The sequence below is a fragment of the Schistocerca gregaria genome, chromosome 6, assembly GCF_023897955.1.
Source record: "Schistocerca gregaria isolate iqSchGreg1 chromosome 6, iqSchGreg1.2, whole genome shotgun sequence".
Taxonomy (NCBI): domain Eukaryota; kingdom Metazoa; phylum Arthropoda; class Insecta; order Orthoptera; family Acrididae; genus Schistocerca; species Schistocerca gregaria.
In genome coordinates this window covers 89,943,418-89,969,222 of record NC_064925.1, presented here as the reverse complement: position 1 = coordinate 89,969,222, position 25,805 = coordinate 89,943,418, and the positions used below count along the sequence as shown (strand labels likewise).

The following is a 25,805-nucleotide window of genomic DNA, read 5'->3' as shown; positions in this document are numbered from 1 at the left end:
TGCATTAAAATCAGGCTACCAACTTCAACTGGCTCAGACATCGCTCAGTCCTTTTCACACACACACACACACACACACACACATACACATACACACAGTGACAGAGAGAGAGAGAGAGAGAGAGACACCATAAAAATTAAAATGACGTTACCTCAAATGGAACGCCAGAAGAACTTACAAGATCCTTACGGGCCTTTATACGACCTTAGCTAAACAGTCAATACAAGTGTTTGTATACATGGCACAGGAGTCTTGAATTTACAAAATTATTATAGCAATTTAAAAGGAACAAACAATGCAAAACGACTGCCGATTTCAACACGTGAGCCATTATACGAAGACGTTTAATTAAAAACACAAAATTTCTTAAATTCAGACAGAAGGCTTGATACAGACTAGAGGCTTGCACAAAACAATCAACATTAAAATTTAATTTCTGTCGCCGGCCGGAGTGGCCGTGCGGTTCTAGGCGCTACAGTCTGGAGCCGAGCGACCGCTACGATCGCAGGTTCGAATCCTGCCTCGGGCATGGATGTGTGTGATGTCCTTAGGTTAGTTAGGTTTAATTAGTTCTAAGTTCTAGGTGACTGATGACCTCAGAAGTTAAGTGGCATAGTGCTCAGAGCCATTTGAACCATTTTCAATTTCTGTTCGACCGTTGCCAATACTTATAAAATAACTTGGGCTTTGCTATTAACACTCAATGCTGACCGAGGTAGTGTGCTAAGACAACTATGATTGTCAACGTCCAAAGCTAAGCAGCATTATACACGAGATCCCAAACTCAATTTCGGTGAACAATAAGGAATTTTGCGAACGCCAGTGGTCCTTTTTGGCACTTTTGTCACATCTAACAGAGATGCTAACCATTTCCTTGGCACGACCAGTGTAGCAGAAGTAAGGAACCTGCCGACTCTGCAAGCGCAAACCCATGGCCATGAAGGCAGAGTAAAACAATAATTCTGCAGTTGCCGTATGCGCACCGTTCCCTTTACTCAGCAATACTTAGCTGCAAATAAACACTGGACGGCAGCATCCACAACCAATGTACCCAAACTCCCAATACGCAAGCCAGCGGCTAGGAGGCAGAAGGACGCAACAATTCTTCAACGCTCACAATTTCCACAGCTACCACAACGCAACGAATGGGACCGTTCTCATTGGTGAGAGACCCCTTTACTCTGTCGAACAGCAGACAAACAATTGAGCCAAGGAACTCGCATGTTGTTAAGTGAGCTCGAAGAGTGAGTACTCGCCCCCTCGTGAGACGCCGACCAACAGGTCGCTTGGAAACGCCGAGCAAAGAAGTTTCATGAGCGGCAGAAAGCAGTTCTAGTCCGCACACAGCTCACTGGTATCCAGCTAGACATTTGAGCAGATAAGCAACCGAGGAGGCGTGCAGTATTGGTTCAAATGGCTCTGAACACTATGGGACTCAACATCTGTGGTCACCAGTTTCCTAGAACTTAGAACTACTTAAACCTAACTAACCTAAGGACATCACACACATCCATGCCCGAGGCAGGATTCGAACCTGCGACCGTAGCGGTCGCGCGGTTCCGGACTGCGCGCCTCGAACCGCTCGGCCACCGCGGCCTGCGGCGTGCAGTATTGTCGAAGTACTAGTAGTAGTAGTAGTTTTATTTCAGTAATGGATCACTTTTATACAGGTATCTAACATGATGTTGCGTTACATTTTAAGAATGAAAAATGTGATACATATCTAACATTCTGTTGTGAGTGTTGTGTCCCTACCACTTTCGCGCAACGACGCTCTAAGCGTGCTTTTTAGGGTAATTGACTAGTTTGAACCTGGGACCTGTTGCTGGTAAGGAGACGCCAGACCACACATGACATGTAGAGTTCAGAAAAGTTCAGTGAGACTAGTGGTGATATTAATCAAATACTTAATGATTTCAGCGTCAGCTCCACTGCACTCCCTCTAAAAGAATCTTAATAATAACTAAATTTAGTGGAAGGGGTTCAAGGCTTTCCTATTTTTAGTTAGCTGGTAAAATACCGTCGAAAAAGCAGTTAAGTTTACCATTGGAATTTTATTCTACTCACAAAACATTGTTTATAAATTGCACTATTGATAAAAGGAAATATTTAAATACAGGATGATAAAAACCAACTGCGTTCAACAAAAATGTGAACGAATATTCCTTGAATGGGTTTCCAAGTTCTACAATGGATCGAAGGATGACCTATGCCATATCACATCTATAATCTAGATTTAAATTAAGTTTCATAAAAGAGAAAACTATCAAAAATGGTCTACAGCGGACCCTCAATTATCTTTAATTATTTATTTAACTTGTCGTAAATTACAGTGGCTGATGTGGCTTCTCAATAATTATATAACAGAAAAATCATCGTGTTTCAGATTTTAACTTCAAGTAGCAAATGCGAATACCATGAAGTTTAATTGACGATCGACACTAGTATTACGTAAAAAGCGTGTGTAACAGATGAGACTTCTGCAGTTCTGAGTGAAGACTTATGCGCTCTTCGTGGCATCGTGTGCGTTCATTACCTTGTCGGTGGTTAGGCAGCATCAGGGTCGGCGGGTGGCGCAGCTCCACTCACCTCGCCGTCTTGGTAGCAACTCTCTCAAACTTCTCTTTACTACAGTTTACTGAAGTGGATTTAAGAAAAAGGTATCTGGCTGTGTTTTCAACTGACCAATCGGGGTCCCAATGTTAACCTTAAGCTCCACCTACAAAAATTCTAACTGTGGAACCACAAGAAATAATAAGGAGAATTACACATGTGGAGCATCTACATCGTCTCTCGGGGAAACAAGTGTAATATTAAGTTCAGATCCGTGCCACTGCAAGAAACGTGCGGTTAAAGGTGTAATGTGTACAATATGTAAAACTGTGTTTCATTATTCATGTGTTAACGTAAATCCTAAACGTAAGATTTGGTTCTGCGCAAAATGTAGCAGAGAAGATCCTGTGCAAAAACTTAATAAGGTGGATTACACAAACAATATCATTGCAGTGTTAGTGGAAGAGATACGCGCGTTTTTACAACACGAGTGCAACAAATCCCCGCAGCTGAACCCAACGGGCGTAAATAAATCGTACAGTGAACTCGACTCAGGAACCATTAACTACAGTAGCAAAAATATAAGTCATAACTTGTGTAAAAAGTACGGGAGAGTAGGCAGTAATGGCGTATGCGAAACAAAGTTCCGTTCTTGGTGTGCAAAAGTTGATCCGTCGCCGAAAAAACACGAAAATTCATCGTCAGAACGGAAATATGATACCAATGTCTACAGGGCCAGACTAAACCCACCTATTCAATTACGAAACTGATACGAAGTGCTAAGCGAAATAAGTGATGATAGTGCTTCAGAAAATATTTTTGAAAATACGCAGGTACATGTTTCAGTCGCTGCTGCCCCCGTGAATAGGACTACAGTCAATTCATGTCAACATATGCCTAGGTCACAGCAAAAAGTACATAATCACATGGGAAAACTGCACATTCTAGCTGATAGCCAAGGGCGCGGAGTAGCCTCTCTTGTTAATGAGGCATCAGTTGTGAAGTCTACGAGCTATGTCAAGCCTGGGGCTTCCCTTTCGGAGGTAATTAAGAATGTTTACACTGATGAAATTATCAAGTTGACTTCAAAAGACTTTGTAGCTTTGTTTGGTGGCTCTAACGATGTATATAAAAATTAAACCTCTAAAGCCTGTTCAGAATTGCAAAAGCATCTGGCTCTTTTGTCTCATACAAACATTCTTTTTGTCAACATTCCACATCGCTATTATCTGCCACGCTGGTCTTGTGTGAGCAAAGAGATTATTGCTGCTAATGAGAGTTTTTCCAGTATATGCAGTCAATTTGAAAATGTTTATGTTGTTGATATTAGTGGCATTGGTCGGAGATTCCACACTTCTCGTGGCCTTCACTTGAGTGGCCTAGGGAAGAAAATGGTAGCACAAAAAGTATTGGATGAAATAATAAGGCACCAGCAAACACCTGCAGCACAATTAACGACAGTAACAGTTACACCACAAAAATCAATAACAGCAGGTTCATCACAAGTAGCAACAGCAACAGAAGCAACAGCAACAACAAAATCATCACCATTAGCAACAGTAAAATTACCACAAATGGTCAAACCACAATCAGTAACTGCAACTAAACCTGCGGCGGAAACAACAGCAAAACCAAAAGATACTACAACAACAGATCCACCATCAACAGAAATAGTGCCAATAAAAGAATCAAAGGCAGCAACAGCACGAAGAATCCTGTCAGCACCACAACCACTACCACCACCACCACCTCCGGCCACAGAAACAGCAGCAACAACAACAGCAGCAGCAACAGAACCAACAACAACAGTAGCTGCAGCAACAAAACCATCAACAACAGTTGCAGCAACACAACACTGCCTGAGGAGGAGTCAAAGACAAGGTACATCGACATCATTAAATAAGGATTTTTTATGGCTTCAGAGAAAGAAAAGGAAAAGATTGTGACAAATCAGCAAGAAAATTTGCAGATAAGTCACGACTACTATGGAAAAAGCAGCACATTACTAGGTAATGACAAAAGAAAAAAATACTTGCAAAACAGCCAGGATAATGTGTCAGAATATTCAATGCCTCAAAAACAAAGTACTAGATCTAGAAGTAGCTTTAAATAATCTTGCTGATGTCTCTTGTATTTGTTTATCTGAACACTGGTGCAAGGCTAGTGAATTAAGTCTCATAAATATAAGCAAGTTTAATTTAGCATCACATTATTGCCGAAGTGTTTTTAAAAATGGTGGGGCATGCATTTACTCTAGAGTAGGACTGCAGTTCAAATTGAAAACAGAATTGGACCATCTAAATATAGAAAAACATTTTGAATCATGTGCCATAGACTTAAAAACTGAGGAGAAGAGTGAAAAAGTAGTTGTCATTACAATATATAGATCTCCACTGGGTGACAAAAACATATTCTTCAAAAAAATAGAAGCAGCATTAAACACTTTTTATAGTAATGAAGTGAAATCATTTTTATGTGGAGATTTTAATATTAAACCTGTTAATTGTAAGTGATGAAAGAGACAGCTTTTGAGTATACTCAGCAGCTTCCACATGAAACCTCTCTTTACAGATGCCACCAGAATAACAGAACTGTCATCTTCTCTTTTAGACAATATTTTCACAAATATGGAGAATGGTATCACTGAGCCACTAAATGTAAACTTAAGTCTTTCGGATCACAATACACTATTAACATACATAAATTACTCTATCCCCAAGGCAGTAAAATATAAGTGGGGATACAAAAGGCACTTCCATACAGAAAAAGTGAATACTTTCATCCAGTTGTTAGCTAATGAAACCTGGGAAGATGTCTTCACACAAACAACAACCGAGGAATCTTTCAATGTTTTTTCTAGTACATTCATGACCCTATTTGAGATGTGTTTCCCAAAAAAGCTCACAAAGATCAATATCATGCCTAGGAACACAAGCCAGTGGATAGCACCTGCTATTAGAGCATCTAGTCAAATACTAAAACATATCAGTCAACTCAAAAAACATAACAAAGATGAACGCTTCACATATTATGTTAAGACATACAAGAAAATTTACAATAAGGTGATCAAAAAAGCCAAGACAGTGCACAATGACAGTGTAATTGCTGGGTCAGCAAACAAATCGAAAGCTATATGGAATGTAGTAAAAAAAGAAATAGGCTCAAGCAAAAATGTTAGGAATCCAGATGACTTTGTTTTAAAAAAATGATCAAGGTGTCCTAGTCAAAAATCTTACTTTAGCAAATTACATTAATGACTACTTCATAAATAGTCCAATCAATCTCAGTAAAAATTGTTCTAAGATTAGTAGAACATCAATCCCAGAAGAACAAAGTGTTAATTCATTATTGCTACCTCCCACGAACAAATTTGAAGTTAATCGAATAATAAAAACAATGAAGAATAAAATGTCCTCAGGGATTGACGAGATATCTTGCTCAGTCATGATGAGATGTGCTAGTGTCATATCACACCCACTCACACACATCATAAACATATCATTTTCAGAAGGTGTCTTTCCACAACGATTAAAAATTGCAAAAGTAAAACCATTGTATAAAAAGGGCAATACACATGAAGTGGGAAACTATAGACCAATAGCTTTATTATCGTTATTTTCAAAAGTAATAGAGACAGTCATGAAACACAGAATTACAAATTACCTCGAGAAATTCAATCTATTGTCTGTAAACCAACACGGCTTTTGCAAAGGAATGAGTACAGAGTCAGCCATCACCCAATTCATTGAAAATATTGTAACGGGGCTAGATAAGAACAACAGTACAATAGGAATTAATCTGGACCTCTCAAAGGCATTTGATACTGTCCAACATGATATCCTGCTAGACAAATTAGAATATGTCAGTATACGAGGAGTAGCTAAAAAGTGGTTTCAGTCATATCTCCATAATAGGAAACAGGTAGTAGAAATTGCAACAACAAACAGTAAAAACCAAAGTATTGTTTACAGATCGGATATTCAGACTGTGCCAGTTGGGGTACCGCAGGGGAGTATTCTAGGACCTCTCCTATTTCTTCTTTACATAAATGATATCAATATTCCACTAAACTGTACTCATATAACCCTGTTTGCGGATGACACAAACATTGTTGTAACTGACATAAACTGGGTATTGCCAACATCTGCAACCAGAGTTATAGAATATTTGAAAAATTGGTTTGAAGTGAACAAATTAACCATAAATATCTCTAAAACTAATTATATCCATTACAGGAAAGCAAAGTCACACTCTGATCTAGATCTCAGAATACAAAATAAAGAAATTGTGAGAGTTGCTACCACAAAATTCTTAGGTGTACATATAGACGAAAATTTAGACTGGAAATCCCATATCCTGAATCTGTTGCATAAGTTAAGCTCTGCTTTACGTGTTATTAGTTTTGTATGTAGTAGGGAATGTAGCAAAACTGTTTACTTTGCTTATATACATTCTGCTATTACCTATGGCCTCGCCTTCTGGGGCCATAGTAAGAAAAATCTCAAAACCATCTTCACTCTACAAAAACGAGCTGTTAAAATAATTACCAACAGTTCAAGGCTAACTACTTCAAAGCAATTATTTAAACAGCTGAATATTCTACCCCTACCATGCCTCTATATACAGAAAGTATAATTAATGTATGAAGAAATATTAACAATTTCCAATCCTACTCGGATCTACATACTTACAACACAAGAAAGTGCAATGACATTCATATAAAAAGAGTTAACATGGCTTTGGTGCAGAAACAAACAAACATACAAGGAAGCAGATTGTATAACAAACTACCAGTAAAGATAAAAGAAATAAAAAAATTGTCTTCATTTAAAGAAGCAGTATTTAAATTTTTAATGACCAACTGCTTTATAGTGTAAAAGAATACCTGGAATAGCTTCATACTAAACAATTATATTTATGTACTCAATGCCAATAGTAATTTTTATCTGACTGTTGCTATGATCTAAATAAATAATATGTACAAAAGTGCTTTAATTATATGTGTTATATCTAAATATCAACTGTGTATTCTATGTAAAAAGTCTTTCTCATAGATCAATGTAAAAAATCAAAGTTGTACGTGCTATTTCAATGTGGTCTGATGTTATGTAGTCTACTACGCACATCTGTATTTTGTATAGTATTATTCGCCCTATATATATATATATATATATATATATATATATATATATATATATATATATATATATAGACGAAATCCATGCAATGTACTTTGTCTCTGGGTGAATAAACTACTACTACTACAACTACTACTACTATCCAATGAGAAACGTTATACTTTTCCTGGTGGTGCAATGTTTTGAATGTTTGCTACGTAACAGAGACACGTATAGTCTCACGCTAAAAACTTGCAGCTGGTGTGGCCGTTTTAGTGTTATTGTAAGATCTATACTGTTCTTCTGGAGGGCTCTATCTTTAACATGGGCTGGGGGCTGCTCTTGGCGATCGACCGGCGATGTGGGTGTCTGTCCCTTATCGTAGGGCCTTCTAGCCTACATGGCTCTGCTCTCGGCTTCTGTTATCGTTTCTGCCCTCAGAACTGCGCCTGTTTCACGGTGGGAAGATATGACATGCATTTAGGCGTTCTTGTGTTAGTCTGTGGTATTCCATTTGCTCAGTCATTGACCGTATTACTTTGGTTAATTTAATGTCAAGATTTATTTGGAGCTGTGTGACATACTGCCGGATTTGCTATCATGTTACAGTTTTCATGGAAGGTGTTGGATTTGCCTGACACCTTACACATATATAAAGGAACTTACATACTTACAGATATAGTTTGTCAAGGACACGACACATAAGCAGTCGTGCCCTTATAGAAGGACCCATCCAAACATTTTTCTGAAGTAATTTAGCAAAAATTATGGAAATCCTAAATTAGGAACAGCTGACACCATCAACTGACTATATACAAATATCCACAAAAACATTCCACTAAAAGTATGATTGACAAAGTGCCCTTTGTTTCAAAAGTAATTACTAACACCCAGAAAAGTCGCCCTGAAATAAGTGTTTATAAAATGAACATGTTATTTTTATCTTTCTGATCTTAATGCATGATTAAAAGATGTCAACTAAGCGATAATAACGTATTTGGTAACTCTGTAAAAAGTAACATTTAATTTAGTCATAAACCAAAATAGAACACATTATAGAAATAATAGCAGTTACAATGTTCTTTAATTACATTCGTGCAAATAATACACATAGTTTGTTTATTTTTATTGACTGCAAATGCTGAACTTAATTTATTGTTTATACCTAATTAATGTGAGAGTTATGTTGGCCCTGTCCCACTATTTATCAGCTCCAAAGTGAAGCACATATTAACATCATTGTCCTTCCTGAAAAATAGTCTATTTGGAGTTAAGGCGCAATCAGAGTAATCCATCAGTGAACATGCAGTACCTCCCACAAGAAGTCACAGAAGTACCAGAACTGCATTAAGCCGTCCTAAATGTAATCGCCTGGTACGCAGTAGATAGTATCACTATGGCCTGCGCTAGGGCTTACGACGTTTGTCTATAAAATAACGGTGCTATTGCTGTAAAACATTTTATGTAAAAAAATACATATTTAGTGACTGTCACCCTCAAATAGTGCCCTCCTCTATCCCTACAACGGCCCTGCGAATTTTCTATTGATGGAAACAGTGCTGGAAGTTTTCTTCTGTGTGCTCCTTGATGATGTGTGTCGCTTTTCCTTCCAATGCGTAAAGGAGCTGAAATATTGTTCCTTTTATTGCAATTTGATATTGGGGAATAGATATAAGTCACATAGTGCAGATCAGACGAATAAGGTGGGTGGTCTAACATTGGGATGCTGTATACTTCGCTAGAAAGCTTTTAGCAGATAATGAGGAATGAGACGATGCTTCGTCTTGTTGCAGGATCCATGACTTGTTCTTCCATAATTCAGGTCTTTTTTTCGTTATTTTCTCACGAAGTTGAGCAAGAAACTCTAGTTAGTAATATGTGTTAATTAATAGTTAAATCTACAGTAATCCAGTGAAAACACACAGTTCCATGAATATCGAAAAAAACAATCCTCAATCCACATCGCTTTCGATCTCCTTTTGCTCATTCAAGCTTTTTCGGCTCTCGTCGAAGGTGGGCCCCTTCCAATGCATGGACTAGCGCTTAGTTTCTGGATCATAAGTGAAAAATCAGGATTCGTCATATGTTGTCACTCTTTCCAAGAAATAAGGACCATTTCCAGTCGTTCTCAAAATTTCAGTACAAATATTTTCACGAGATCATTTTTGTTCGATCGTTGACAATTTTTGGCGTCAGTTTCGCATACACTTTCCACATATTATACTGGTTGGGTAAAATTTGCCTTACGCTTTCCTTTCGGTACAGTTTCGACAATCGATCGAATATTCAACCAATGATCTGATCGAATCAAATTATCTCTTTTATCGAAATTTTCGTACATTTTTTATGTCGAAGAGCGACCTGGGCGTGAATCATCTAGAACGTCTTCTCGGCCATCTTGGAAACGCTTGACCCACTCAGAAACTCGAGTGCTTAATAAACAGTCTTTGCCAAACACTTCCTTTAGTAAGAGACAATAGAGTGCGCTCAGTAAAATTTACTTACATGTACATTCATGCACACTGCGCAAATCACAATAAGGTGCGTGGTGGAAGATACCTCGTACCACTTGTAAACAGGTCGGAGGGAAAAATGACTGCTAGTGCCTCCGTACACACCCTAATTTCTATTATCTTCGTTTTCCTTGCTCCAAATGTACGGTGGCGGCAGTAGAATCGTTCTGCACTCAGCTTCAATCGCCAGTTCTCTAAATTTTCTCAATAGCGTTCCGCAAAAATAATGTTGCCTACTCTTCATGGATTCGCACTTGACTTCACGAATAAACTCAGTTCTATTCACGTGTTAATTGAGCCTACCAGTAACAAATCTAGCAGCCCGCCTCTGAATTGCTTCTATATCTTTCTTTAATCCGACCTGGTGGGGATCCCAAACACTCAAACAGTAGTAAAGAATGGGTAGCACTATTTTTCTATGAGCAGTTCCTTTACATGACCACACGTTCCTAAAATTGTTCCAATAAACCAAGGTCGAGCATTCGCCTTCCCCACCGCCAGCCTTATTTGCTCGTTCCATTTTGTGTTTCTTAGCAGTGTTATGCCTAGACATTAAATGGGTCTGACTGTGTCAAGCAGTACTCTACTAATGCTGTATTCGAACATTATGGGTTTATTTTTCCTACTCATCTGCATTAACCGCATTTAGGACAAGCTGCCATTCGTCACACTAATTACAAATTTTATCTAAGTCACCTAGTGTCCTCCTACAGTCACTCAAACGCGGCACCCTCTGTACACCACAGTGTCATCGGCGAACAGCCATAGATTGCTGCTCGCCCTGTCAGTCAGATCATTTATATCTGTAGAGAATAAAAGTTGTCTTATTACACGTCCCTGGTGAACACTCGCTTTCGAGGACAACATACTGAGTTCCATCACACACATCAAAAAACGTTTTGCCTCACCTCGGTTGCGAGAGTTCCGGAACCTGTACAGAAAATTGGAATAGACATCAACATCAACATTTCCGCCCTTTTTATTGCTCATGAAAACCACACATTGCCTGTTGTACCACCATACAGCGAGGCCTTCAGAGGTGGTGGTCCAGACTGCTGTACAAACCAGTACCTCTAATACCCAGTAGCACGTCCTCTTGCATGCCTGTATTCATCGTGGCATACTGTCCACTGTTGGTCCAGATTGTCCCACTCCTCAACGGCGATTCGGCGTAGATCCCTTAGAGTGATAGGTGGGTCACGTCGTCCGTAAACAGCCCTTTTCAATCTATCCCGGGCATGTTCGACAGGGTTCACGTCTGGAGAAAATGCTGGCCACTCTAGTCGAGCGATGTCATTATCTTGAAGGAAGTAACTCACAAGATATGCACGATGGGGGCGCGAATCGTCGTCCATGAAGATGATTGCCTCGCCAATATGCTGCCGATATGGTTCCACTATCGGTCGGAGGATGGCAATCACGTATTGTATAGACGTTACGGTGCCTTCCATGACCACCAGCGGCGTACGTCGGCCCCACATAATACCACCCCAAAACAGAAGGGAACTTCCATCTTGCTGAACTCGCACGACAGTGTGTTTATGGCGTTCAGTTTGACCAGGTTGCCTCCAAACACGTTTCTGACGATTGTCTTGTTGAACGCATATGCCACACTCATTGGTGAAGAGAACATAATGCCAATCCTGAGCGGACCATTCGGCATGTTGTTGGGCCCATCCGCACCGCGCTGCACGGTATCGTGGTTGCAAAGATGGACCTCGCCATGGACGTCGGGAATGAAGTTACGCATCATACAGCCTATTCCGCACAGTTTAAGACGCAACACGACGTCCTGTGGCTGCACGAAAAGCATCATTCAACATGGTGGCGTTGCTGTCAGGGTTCCTCTGAGACATCATCTGTAGGTAGCAATCATCCACTGCAGTAGTAGCCCTTGGCCGGCCTGAGCTAGGCGTGTCATCGACAGTTCCTGTCTCTCTGTATCTCCTCCACGTCCGAACGACATTGCTTTGGTTCACTCCGACACCCCTGGACACTCCCCTTGTTGAGAGCTGTTTCTGCCACAAAGCAACAATGCAGGCGCGATCGAACCTCGGTATTGACCATCTACGCATGGTTGAAGTACAGACAACACGAGCCGTGTACCTTCTTCCTGGTGGAATGACTGGAGCTGATCGGCTGTCGGACCCCCTCCGTCTAATGCGTGCTGCTCATGCATGGTTGTTTACATCTTTGGACGGGTTTAGTGACATCTCTGAACAGTCAAAGGGACTGTGTCTTTGATACAATATCCACAGTCAACGTCTATCTTTAGGAGTTCTTTTTTTTATGTTTGTATTCAAGACGTCATCAAGCCTCTCACACATCTGGGAACCTATTCCGCATGCTCGTACCTTTCTTAATAGTCTGCGGTGGGACAGTGTCAAACGCTTGCCGGAAATCTAGGAATATGGAATCTGCTTGTTGCCTTTCATCCGTGGTTCGCAGGACATCTTGTGAGAGACGGGCAAGCTGAGTTTCGCAAGAGCAATGCTTTCCAAATCTGTGCTGACTTGTGCATAAAAGCTCTTCCGTCTCAAGGAAATTCATTGTATTCGGACTGAGAATATGTTCAAGAATTCTGCAGCAGATCGATGTGTTCAAGAATTCTGCAGCAGATCGATGTTAAAGATATTGGCCTATAATTTTGCGGGTCCATTATTTCACCCTTCTATGAAGGAATCACCTGCAATTTTTTTTTTCCAGTCGCTTGGGACTTTGCGCTGGGCGTGGAACTCCCGATAATCGAAGCTAAGTAAGGGTCCAGTGCCGTAGAGTACTCTCTGTAAAATCTAACTGAGAGGACAAGAGTACTTACTTGTTTTCAACTTCTACAGCTGCATCTCTGTGAGGGGAATGCCTTTTACTATGTCCCCCAAATGGGACATTGTACGACTGCCAAACAATGGTTGTTTGTATGATCTGTCTACATGAATGATTTCTTAAATGGGAAGTTTAAAACTCCGCCTTTCCTTTTGCTGTCTTCTATTGCTACATCAGTCTGGTCAACGAGTGACGATAGAAGCCTGAGACTCGTTTAATGATTTTACACAGGACCAGAATTTTCTCAGCTTCCTGGCTACATCTTTTGCTACGGTATAGTGGTGGTAATTGCAATATGCATCACGCATTTATCATTTTACAGATGCAGGAATTACTACTAACTTTTACCTGTCATCATTTGCGTGTTCCCTTTTGAACGGAGAGTGTCTTCTGAACCCATGGTACAACAGCATTTGCCTCCTTAGCAGGGTCCGAATTCTTTAATCAAACCACGGTGGGTCTTTTCCATCCTTAATCTCCATCCCATTTTTTTAGCTGCAATTGCAACCGACGTCCTTAGTTATTTTATTATATCTCCATGCTCGTCGTCAAATATGTAAACATGTGGTGTCTAGGAAACCTGCGTCCTCGGCTCACTACACAAACAATTCAAACAAATATTTTTAATGAGTTTTATTACAAAAAGTAAATGACAGTACCTAACTTTGACAGTAACACAGACGTGTCGCACGCAAAGGGCGACATACGAAATAATGAAGCTTCTTCAGTATAAACAATTCCATGTCTGTGCTACATAGAGTAAATAATCGCTGTGAATAGAGTTGACACTGCTATACAAGTCACTATTCTTGAAGCTACTGTTCAACTCGGCCGTTGCCACTCGGTCGCGGCACTTATGTTCTCTTCACATATGGGCCGCTGCTGTCACGTTGTCATCCTGGAGAGAGGTAGGGCAGCGTGCGATTGGCCGACGTCACAGCCATCTCTTCTACATTGCTCCCGACTGGCATGCCGGCACTTGTTGGATGTATTCCAATCTCTAGCTTTCTTTACAGTTTTTGCCCCCTATAACTCTCTCTACTACCACAGCGGTAGTATTGGAACAAAGTTGATTCAGGGACATAGTCCCATTGTCCAAGATGGCGGCGATGACGTCATCCAAGACGGCGGCGATGAAGTCAATCAAGATGGCGGATTTTGGCGGGAAGTTTGAATGTTGGCAGGAAAGTGCCACGCCTCCGTCCCCCCAGAAAAATGGCACGAAGTTTACCTCAGGTTATCTCTACTAATCAAAGAAAATGGCGGAGAAAAGTACTTCTCTTTATCGTTTAACCAATTTCAAACAGGTGTGTTCTCCACTGGGTCTGGACTCCAACTGCCTTAGTTTATATCGTCGCCATATAGATAGCTAGCGTTCACTATATTTGGGAGAATATACAACTCCGGAAAGGTCAAGTTGGCCTTTTTTTTATTTACAAAGCCATGTGATATAAGAATGATATTGGGACCATTGTTACATGGCGAGCCGCCACACAGACGTTTTGCCTTGAGACGTGGCATGAGCCATGCTGGGGCGGGTACGTACAGCTGAACACGTTACGTACGTTCCGTTAGATGGAAGCATGCTGCCCTATTCTGCCATCCACGGTAAAGACAATGCTGGCCTGAGGTGTCTCGAGTATGGGGCTGAGCCTTGGAGTTCTGTGACGTGGGTATAAGGGAAACTGTATAGACGCAAATTTCGCCTGCATTCGGGGGCAACTCACATCTGCTCTCCCACCCGATAACGTCAGCGCGTGTGTCTAGGAGAACACGTATTTGGATAGGAATTTCTCAGAAATGAAGTGTGAACGAGATGTGCCGCCTCATGCTTGTGGGACCAGGGAGGGAGCCTGTGCAAGGTTTGACAGCTGATGGCTGCGCCATGTCGTTGGAGCTGCCCTTGCACTCTACTGGACAGGGGTTGGAAGAGGGCGCTATCGGGCATTGATTGAAATATTTTGTGAGCAGGTGTGTAGGCTGTGCTATGAGTTATTTGGACAGTTTACGAGTACTGTGCGTGTCTAGGCATAACTGTGCTGAATTATTTAGGAGGAGTCTGAATGTCTGTAATTAAATTATTTGCATAAATCAGGAGTTGTTTGCGTGTCTGCAGACTGTGTATTGTGAGCGCAAGCATATGATGGAGAGTGTTTTGCCTCATTGTGATAAATATATTCGATGTCTAAATAAAGTGTTCAAAAGTAAATAGAGTGGACTCCTTCCTTACTCTCCCCAGCAGCCTAGAGCAGCCTGAGTAATTTTAGCATAATTCTCGCCCGTACAGACCACCATCCGGGATTAGGTCATAGGAGGGATGACAGAATGATCTGATGGCAGTAATGTGTACTACGTCAGTTGGACAGTAAATCTCATGGTGGAGTCACCGCCGCAAAATGAAGACTTGTGTTCAGATCTGTTTTCCCGCTATTTCGCCCCACCATCTTGGATGAAGTCATGCAATGTGCACGTTAGTACAGGTTAGTGCACTTTAGTGCATGTTAGCCTGCCAACATGGGTCAGTAAGGGGGCGTGGTGCTGGGTTGAGGATCGTGGTGGAGACTTAACTATTTGATTCCAAGTCCAGGTGGGTGTGGCATTGGTGAAAATTGATTCCAAGTCCTTGGTTCTATGAAGTCGAATCACGTGACTAATGCAGTAGCCAATAATAGTGTAGCATTCTAGGGGTGGGGGTGCTAGGTCTTGAATGAACGTTGCACAGATAGTGGGAAAAGTGGAACTTCTCATTTGATATTTGAATATTGAAATTGTAAATTGACTTATTGAATACGATTAAAATTGAAATGGAATTAAGTACTTACGTAGTTGATAGGTTAGATGAGCGATGTTGGTGTCCCTTGCGTTCAGTTAAATTCGTTAGCATATTTACAGAAGACTATGTCCAGCGCGAGTATAAAGGTTCAGGCCTGAGGCTGTGATGTAAGCGATCGCTCGCTTGTGGGCCGCTGATGCAGGGCGTGTCCGGTCTTGCGCGCTTGCGAGAGAGAGCAGACGATCTTGTGTCATCACCCGACTTCATGGTAGCGCCCTCTGTTGGCCACTACATGAACTAAGTCAGTTGAGCTCTGGAGCTCGCAGTGAACACACTGGGTGCCGTCATCTTGAATACTGGTACTTGCATCATGATTTGACATCAGGAGAGTGCCCTCTGGTGGCACGGATATGAACTAAGCCAGTTGGGCTCTGAAGACATGGTGAACACACTGGGTATGGCCATCTTGAATATTGCTACTTGCATCATCACCTGACGTCATGGTGGCGTCCTCTGTCGGCGACGATATGAATTAAGTCAGTTGGAGTCAAGACCCTGTGGAGAACACGCCTGCTTGAAATTGATTCAATAATAAAGAGAAGTACTTTTTCCCGCCATTTTCTTTGCTTAGTATAGATATCTGGGGTGTGGTGGATTATCCTGTTGGAATTTGAACTTCGCACCATTTTTATGGGGGGGAGGGGGGCATGGCACTTTCCCCTCAAAATTCAAACTTCCCGCCAAAACCTGCCATTTTGGATTATGTCATTGCCGCCATATTGAATAACAGTACTTTGTCCCTGAACCAGCTTTGTTCCAATACTGGTGGTTGCTCCCTGATGTATTAACAGATGTCCAATCATCCTGTCTCTTCTTTTTGCCACCGTTTTCCACATATCCCTTTCCTCGCTGATACTGTGGAGAATCTCCTCATTCTGTACCTTATCAGTCAACCTAATTTTCAACATTCTTCTGTAGCATTGCATCTCAAAGGCTTCGATTGTCTTGTTCCAGTTTTCCCACATTCGATGTTTCACTACCATACAATGTTATACTCCAGCCATACAGTGTCAGAAATTTCTTCCTCAAATTAAGAACTATGTTTGATACTTGCAGACTTCTCTTGGCCAAGAATGCGACTTTTTCCAGTGCTAGTCTGATTTTTATGTCCTCCTTGCTCTGTTCGTCATAGGTTATTTTGCTGCCTAGGTAGCAGAATTCCTTAACAGCATCTACAATAATTTGTGTCACCAAAATTGACATTTTCTCGCTGTTCTCATTTCTGTTACTTCTCATTACTTTCGTCTTTCTTCGATTTATTCTCAACCCACATTCTGTACCCATTAGACTGTTCATTCCATTCAACACATCCTGTAATTCTTCTTCACTTTCACTGAGGATGGCAATGTCATCAGCGAATCTTATCTTTGATATCTTTTCATCCTGGATTTTAATCCCACTCTTGAACATTTCTTTTATCTCCATCACTGCTTCCTCGATGTATAGAGAAGAAAGACTACAGTCCTGCTTTAAACCCTTTTTAACCCAAGGACTACATTCTGGGGCTTCCAGTCTTATTTTTCACTCTTAGTTCTTGTACATATGATACATTACCCGTTTTTCCATATAGTTTACGCCTACTTTCTTCAGAATTTCCAACCCCCTTCCTTATCTCCAAGATCATAAATGGTCTCAGGCCATGTTGCCACGTGTCAAGGTCAAGGAAGGAAAGGTGGCGAGGGATCACGGGGCAGGCCATCGACACCCCCCCCCCCCCCCCGCGCCCTCCTGTAGTTGTGCAAATTTTGCGTGAAGCACCCTCCGCCCTGAGTGAAGTCAGATTCAGTTTAGACCTCGATAGACACAACATTTTTGTCGACTGCAATGACCTTTCCCCCACCTATGGCGTCTAACTGTCTTTTCGCTGTACGTTCCATGACCCTCTAAATATTTAAGCTTTACTATTTAGGGTTTCAATCAGCTTTAGGTTCAAAGAACAGTACTATGCCTACTTTGTAAGTAGTATAATTTCGCTCTCTGTGTACTGATCTGCGATCGTTCATCAGAGGACCTCAAACTACTGCCAACCTTAAAAGACCCCATGTGCACACCACCAGTACTCTGCTACCCGATGAGGTGCTTTCTTAGTGTAGTGTACCCTTGATCTATCTAGACGATCTCTATAATTCTTAGATATATAACGCAGGTTCACGAATCTGCTGCCAAGGCTATCACAGAATCGACGGAGTCTTCGTTTGAGACCTCCTCTCGTCTCCAGACCAATGGGCCCTTTTCAGTTCTGGGAACGATGCCACAAATTGCAAGCTCTGCTTGCGTATCGCGCACGAGGATAGCAGCCTTTGTCACTTCCGCCAGGCGCCTGTATGAACTGAGGATCGCTTCAGAACCCAAGTGACAGCTGTTGTTGGTGCTGACGTGAGTCACATTTTGCAGACGATTGCACCCTGCACGCTCGATAGTCGCAGGCAAGGCCACCTTCACATCTCAGATGAGACCGCCTGGCAGATACACACATTGTACATTCAAGCTAGAGCTGTCAGTAAAATTACGATATATCGATATTTTCTCCAATAAGTATCGATACATTCTGACGGGACTTGTTCACACGATTCACACACTACCGGCCATTAAAATTGCTACACCAAGAAGAAATGCAGATGATAAACGGACATTCATTGGACAAATATATTTTACTAGAACTGACATGTGATTACATTTCACGCAATTTGGATGCATAGAACCTGAGAAATCAGTACCCAGAACAACCACCTCTGGCCGTAATAACGGCCTTGATACGCCTGGGCATTGAGTCAAACAGAGCTTGGATAGCGTGTACAGGTACAGCTGCTGCCCATGCAGCTTCAACACGATACCACAGTTCATCAAGAGTACTGACTGGCGTATTATGACAAGCCAGTTGCTTGGTCACCATTGACCAGACGTTTTCACTTTGTGAGAGATCTGGAGAATGTGCTGGCCAGGGCAGCAGCCCAACATTTTCTGTATCCAGAAAGGCCAGTACAGGGCCTGCAACTTGCGGTCGTGCATTATCCTGCTCAAATGTAGGGTTTCGCAGGGATCAAATGAAGGGTAGAGCCACGGGTCGTAACACAGCTGAAATGTAACGTTCACTGTTCAAAGTGCCGTCAATGCGAACAAGAGGTGACCGAGACGTGTAACCAATGGCACCCCATACAATCACGCCAGGTGATACGTCAGTATGGCGATGACGAATACGCGCTTCCAATGTGCGTTCACCGCGATGTCGCCAAACACGGATGCGACCATCACGGTGCTGTAAACATAACCTGGATTCGTCCGGAAAAAAAAAAGTTATGCCATTCGTGCACCCAGGTTCGTCGTTGCGTACACCATCGCAGGCGCTCCTGTCTGTGATGCAGCGTCAAGGGTAACCACAGCCATGGTCTCCGAGCTGATAGTCCATACTGCTGCAAACGTCGTCAAACGGTTCGTGCAGATGGTTGTTGTCTTGCAAAAGTCCCCATCTGTTGACTCACGGATCGAGACGTGGCTGCACAATCCATTACAGCCATGCGGATAAGATGCCTGTCATCTCCACTGCTAGTGATAAGAGGCCGTTGGGATCCAGCACGGCGTTCCGTATTACCCTGCTGAACCCACCGGTTCCATATTTTGCTAACAGTCATTGGATCTCGACCAATGCGAGCAGCAATGTAGCGATACGATAAACCGCAATCGCGATAGGCTACAATCCGACCTTTATCAAATTCGGAAACGTGATGGTACGCATTTCTCCTCCTTACACGAGGCATCACAGCAACGTTTCACCAGGCAACGCCGGTCAGCTGCTATTTTTGTATGAGAAATCGGCTGGAAACTTTCCTCATGTCGGCACGTTGTAGGTGTCGCCACCGGCGCCAACCTTGTGTGAATGCTCTGAAAAGCTAATCATTTGCGTATTACAGCATCTTCTTGCTGTCGGTTAAATTTCGCGTCTATAGCACGTCATCTTCGTGGTGTAGCAATTTTAATGGCCAGTAGTATAGATGTCCAATTGGCAATATCAAGTGCCATTATTTTTACATTATATTTGTTTGCAGTTTTCGGGCTGGCCCCTGTGGCCGAGCGTTTCTAGGCGCTTCAGTCCGGAACCGCGCGCAGCTGCTACGGTTACAGGTTCGAATCATGCCACGTGCCTGGTTGTGTGTGATGTCCTTAGGTTAGTTAGGGGACTGATTACCTGAGAAGTTAAGTCCCATAGTGCTTAGAGCCATTTGAACCATTTTGAAATTTTCGGTAAATATACGAAATTGTCCTTTTGAAGCTGTTGCGGGACATTACTTTCGCTGTGTGCAGGAGTCTTACTACTTTTTGGTCTCTCATGACATCCAATCTTTCTGTTTTACGGTGTGAAACAAGTACAGGTGACAAGAAGAAGTAGTCCGTTTGCACTGGAGATTGGCGGTTTGAATGTAATAACAAGATTTTCGATTTGAAGAAACAGCATGCAAATTGGGTTAAATAATAATATCTGACCCAAGTAGTGTGCTTTTTCTTCGCTTCGGCATTCTTCAAAAACAGTTGCTGAAAACGATGACCATAATCAAAATGGAAGACTGGGTTTTTGCATTGGGCCGAGACTTAAGAGGGGATGTGCTGGCGTAAGAGGCGCTGGGCGCTAACAACAGAAACTACACGTGTAGCTTTACCACACAATTTTGACGTACAACTGCTAGGTCGCTAGCGTTTGCAGAAACGGAAAAAAAGAAAACGGGGAAGACGGCATGAAGTGTTCCAGATAAATCCGATATGTGATAATACGGAACGACGGATCCATCGGACACCTTTTATTGTGCCACTTACATGCAGCTACCATTGTTAGAAAAGTGGATATCGCCAAGTGTGACCATGCGTCATTTATCTTGCAAATCTTGCTCTAAGGTGGATAAGGAGGCAGTTGATGATCGGAATATCTAATAATAACTGAATACTTAAATATACAGATATAAAATCGGCAGAATAGTTAAAATTTACAGCCGATATTTTAGTAGGCCGGGACGTCGATACTATTTTTGTCGCTATATCGATATTTTTCTCGATGTATCGAGGGCCGGTTATGATACATTTTTAAATATCGATATATCGGATTTCTAAGTTTTTAAAATCAAAAACTGTCCTAGTTCAAACACATCTTCCTATAAGGCGTTAGTGCTAGTACTGTACAAGCCTCCTTAAGCCACGTTTCAATAGAGATCATATTATATTCTGTATGACTGCTTAGCTGGGTGGTAACGCGTGCTTTCCTCTCGTGCAGCGGACCCGTGTTCGATTCCTGGCCGGGTTGGAGAATTTCTCCTCTTGTGGACTGGGTGTTGTATTGTCCTCGTCATCATTCCAGCCTCCTCATAATTCCATCCACATCATCGGCGCGGCAAGTCATCCAATGTGGCGTCGACTGAAATAAGGCTTGCTCTTGTTGGCCGAACCCGAATGGGATGATGATGATGATGATGATGTTTTGGTTTGTGGGGCGCCCAATTGCACGGTTATCAGCGCCCGTACAAATTCCCAACTCAGTTCAATCTAGCCACTTTTATGAATGATAATGAAATGATGGAGACAACACAAACACCCAGTCAACTCGAGGCAGGTGATAATCCCTGACGCCGCCGGGAATCGAACCCGACACCCCGTAGTTCGAGAAGCGAGAACGCGACCGCGAGGTCACGAGCTACGGACCCCGAATGGGACCTCCCGGCCAACAATGCTATACGATCTTTCATTTTATCTTATATTCTGAAAAGAGCAGAGCTGTAAATCAGAACTGGGAAAAACCATGTACGTAAACTGGTGAGAAGACTGTTGTGGTTAGCAGGAGAGCCAGCACCGTGTTACTAGAGGAGGCCGAAAGGCACGCGTTTTAGCTCACGCAGGCTGGCGTGAGGTCTGGAACAGGACAAGGAAATTAGAATTTATAAAAACGGACGTAGCTGGTGGAATACTTAACTTTAATCCATTAATGACGAACGTCGCTCTTGACGGTACTTGATTCACAATATCAATAGTAACTGACTATGGCGCCTTGCTAGGTCGTAGCAAATGACGTAGCGGAAGGCTATGCTAAACTATCGTCTCGGCAAATGAGATCGTATTTTGTCAGTAAACCATCGCTAGCAAAGTCGGTTGTACAACTGAGGGGAGTGCTAGGAAGTCTCTCTAGACCTGCCGTGTGGCGGCGCTCGGTCTGCAATCACTGATAGTGGCGACACGCGGGTCCGACGTATACTACCGGACCGTGGCCGATTTAAAGGCTACCACCTAGCAAGTGTGGTGTCTGGCGGTGACACCACAAAGACAAATAAAGTAAACGTTTTAAAACTTCTTATGCTGCCTGGACTGCAGGATAGCCTCGAATATTTTAATGTACTGCAGGATGGCCCATTCAGTTATCAACTGACTACATTTATTCTCACAAGTTACTAAATAAGAGATGGCTACTTCGTCGGCGAGTGGAATATTTCAGCATGTTGCGTGACTGGTCTGTCACAACTTGTACTGACTGTTCGGATGTCAACTAAGTGCACGAAGCTCAGGTAGTGCTGTAAAATTGCATCTGATTGCGACGAGGCCGTGGGTGCCTAAATTCTGAGACATTCCAGCTCCGATGTCATACTGACACTGGGCTTTGCTCACGCCACCGTTTCAAGCGCGCGCTGCAAGCGCTTCGATTTGACGGAAGCAACCGCCGCCGGAACTAGCGACCAAGAACAACAACAGTTGCAAGATTATTTGTCGACTCTCGCGGACTGCAATAACTGACGGACAGAACACGGTGCAAAAATCACTCTGGTAAACCACACCAAATAACCATATACAGACAATAAACTGAAAAAATATGTTTTACTGAATTTCGATATTTTAAGACCTGTGTCTACTGGGTACCCTAACGTTTTATTTTCGTATGGGAGTTCCAACTGCGAAGACTGGAGATGCAAAAATTAAAAGAACGTTAAGTATAGTTAATAGAAAGATGATCAGAAATTTGCAGATATTGATGATTTCAGAAAAAACAGTCGATGTCTGCCACATTATTTGGATTTTTCCAATTGCTTAAGAGATGTAGATGGAAAACGTATTCGGATTATTTGACCTGCGCATTCTGGCTCTGTGTTTTAAAAAATACTGCAAACACAATGTTCTTTCGTGTTACATGGCCTGACTGAAGGTAATTATAAGTTGACGAATATTAATGTAACTAACGGAAGGCATCAGTTAGATTCTGACAAAGAATATTTCTATTCTATTTATCACACTCATGAAGTACCGTTAAGTTTGCTTTTTGAATGATGTATTCTAAACAGAGAAAATAGGTAGAAACAAAATTCTGTAGATATGAATGACGATACTGTGAAACGCATTGAATTGCAGCTCTATCTTTTCTCAACATTATTCCAAAACTTTGAACATATATCGATTGACGCTTGTCGTTGGTTTTTCATTAGAACTGAGAAAGAAATTTAGAATAAGAACACTAATTACCGACGAGAAACGCAACCTGAGAAAAGATTAGCATTTACACTCTGGTAATTATCAGCTGGAAACATTTACGTTAGTAATTGTTTTGCGTTTCAATAGGTGCTATATCTGAGACCCTTTCTGATGTCTGAAACACTTTAAGGACTCTGTCAAAAGTACGGATACATATGGCAATGTCATTTTTATTCTTAATGAAATGTGAAGTACACACACGACTTGCCACGTAAGCTACTTAACACAATCTTCTACATAGTCTATAAAAGGGCAGATAGCGTGGTTCTGAGTAAACTATTTTTCTAATTTATCATAAAAATGTCTCTTACCTAACAATCATACATCAGCCGTGTAATTACTGCTACCAGGGAGAACGATCAAGTTTTTCGTAATAGATATGCAGGGTGTATCAGAAAGAATCATCCGATTTGACACGTCTATACTTTTGAAAATGATAACATATACAACGAATTTTGTTTTTTGATGAATGATAAATTCAAAAAGTTTTTTCATACCTTTTCATAGGTGTTCAACATGCCCCCTTTGAGATGCATGACATATGTCAATGCGATATTCAAATTGTTTCCACATTGTAGAGAGCATGTCTTGAGTTACAGCTTCCACAGCTGCTGTTATGCGATCTCTCAGTTAATTCATTGTTGTTGGTAACGGAGGCACATAAACGGGGTGTTTTATAAACCACCACAAAAAATAATCACATACAGTAAGATCCGCTGACCTTGGAGGCCAGTAACGTAAGGCTGAAACATTTGGCAAAGTGCGACCGATATATCGTTCAGTAATCCTTTGATTTAAAAATACCCACACTTCCAGATGCCAGTGTGGCTGTGCCCCGGCTGTTGGTAAATGAAGTCGTTCGAATGAATCTCCAACTGTGGGAAAAGAAAGTTCTCAAGCATATCGAGATATATGCTCCCTGTAACAGTGTTCTCTGCAAAGAGAAACGGACCATACATCTTTTCACCTGAAACTGCGCAAAACACAGTAAATTTTGAAGAGTCCCTCTCATGCTGTATATAACTTCATGTGGTTGTTCCGTATCCCATATTCTCATATTATGACGGTTCACCTTCCCAATTTAATGGAATGTTGCCTCGTCACTAAACACTAAGCGTGGAAGAAAACTGTCATCCTCCATCTTGCCAAGAACGAAATTACAAAACTCCACATGTTGTTGTTTGCAGTTGCTAAATTTTGCACGGTTTCATGTATAAACGTCGACGCAATACACTCCAGACGGTCATCGGGGGCATGTTGAGCTCTCGAGCTGCACAGCGAACGGATTTCTGCGGACTCCGTGTGAAACAATGGCGGATGCGTTCGACGTCTGTGTCAGACACTCGGGGTCGGCCCGGCGATTTGCCTTTACACAAACAACCTGTTTCTCGGAATCTTTCATGCCATCGTTTAATGCTTTGTGATGTCACACTATACCTAGTACGAAAGTCATGCTGAGCAGTTATCACCGACCCGCACTGCGCAAAACGTAGAACACAAAACGGTGTCTGTTGTCCCGCCATCATTTTTTTACCTGAACTGAAGTGGGCACACACTGCTGCTACCTAGCGGGAATCATGTAAAACTCAAGAGTTTGCTCTTGCCAACAATACGTTGTCCACGCACACATCTCAATGAACATAATACAGTAGTTATGATTTTTTTTTCAAATCGGATGATTCTTTTTGATACACCCTGCATATTCGCACTTGATTACTTTAAAGGAAATTTATTCTGCTTTTCCTTTACAATAAAAAGAAATACAAAGATGGTGGTTATTTACTCTGTTCCCGCAAGATGCAAGCATTTATTATTATCTTCTTTCTCACGTCGCCAGTCTGGCCTTTGAACGCTTCGACAATTTTCTGTTAGCATTCCTTCAGCATTTGTCCTGTGTATCTTTTGGATCCCAGAGGTACTTATACCTAAATTCTTGCACCAGCAACATTTCACTCTCTCCTAACCACTCCATCACTCACGCAGCCCATGTCAACAACAGAAGTAGACAAGGTAGCAGACGTAACATTTCTGTACTGCTAGCGCCGAAGTGGAGAGGACGCCAACTTCCTATGGTGATTCACCGAAAGACCGACAACCAGAGGAGAACGAGCGAATGTGAACTGAACACTACCGACTGCAGTTCGCTGGCGCTCGCCTACCCTAACCAGAACGAATGGTCGTTCCCGACGTTCGTTCACTTGTACACTACTGGCCATTAAAATTGCTACACCAAGAAGAAATTCAGATGATAAACGGGTATTCATTGGACAAATATATTATACTAGAACTGACATGTGATTACATTTCACGCAATTTGGATGCATAGATCCTGAGAAATCAGTACCCAGAACAACCACCTCTGGCCGTAATAACGGCCTTGATACGCCTGGGCATTAAGTCAAACAGAGCTTGAATGGCGTGTACAGGTACAGCTGCTCATACAGCTTCAACACGATACCACAGTTCATCAAGAGT

General features: G+C 42.0%; 1 protein-coding gene across 1 annotated transcript in view; it reads left to right on the top strand.

Moving 5' to 3' along the window:
• Positions 1–25,805, top strand: part of LOC126278367 (coiled-coil domain-containing protein 170) — a 335,535-nt gene that overhangs the window by 119,048 nt on the left and 190,682 nt on the right. The gene's annotated exons all lie outside the window — the stretch shown is intronic.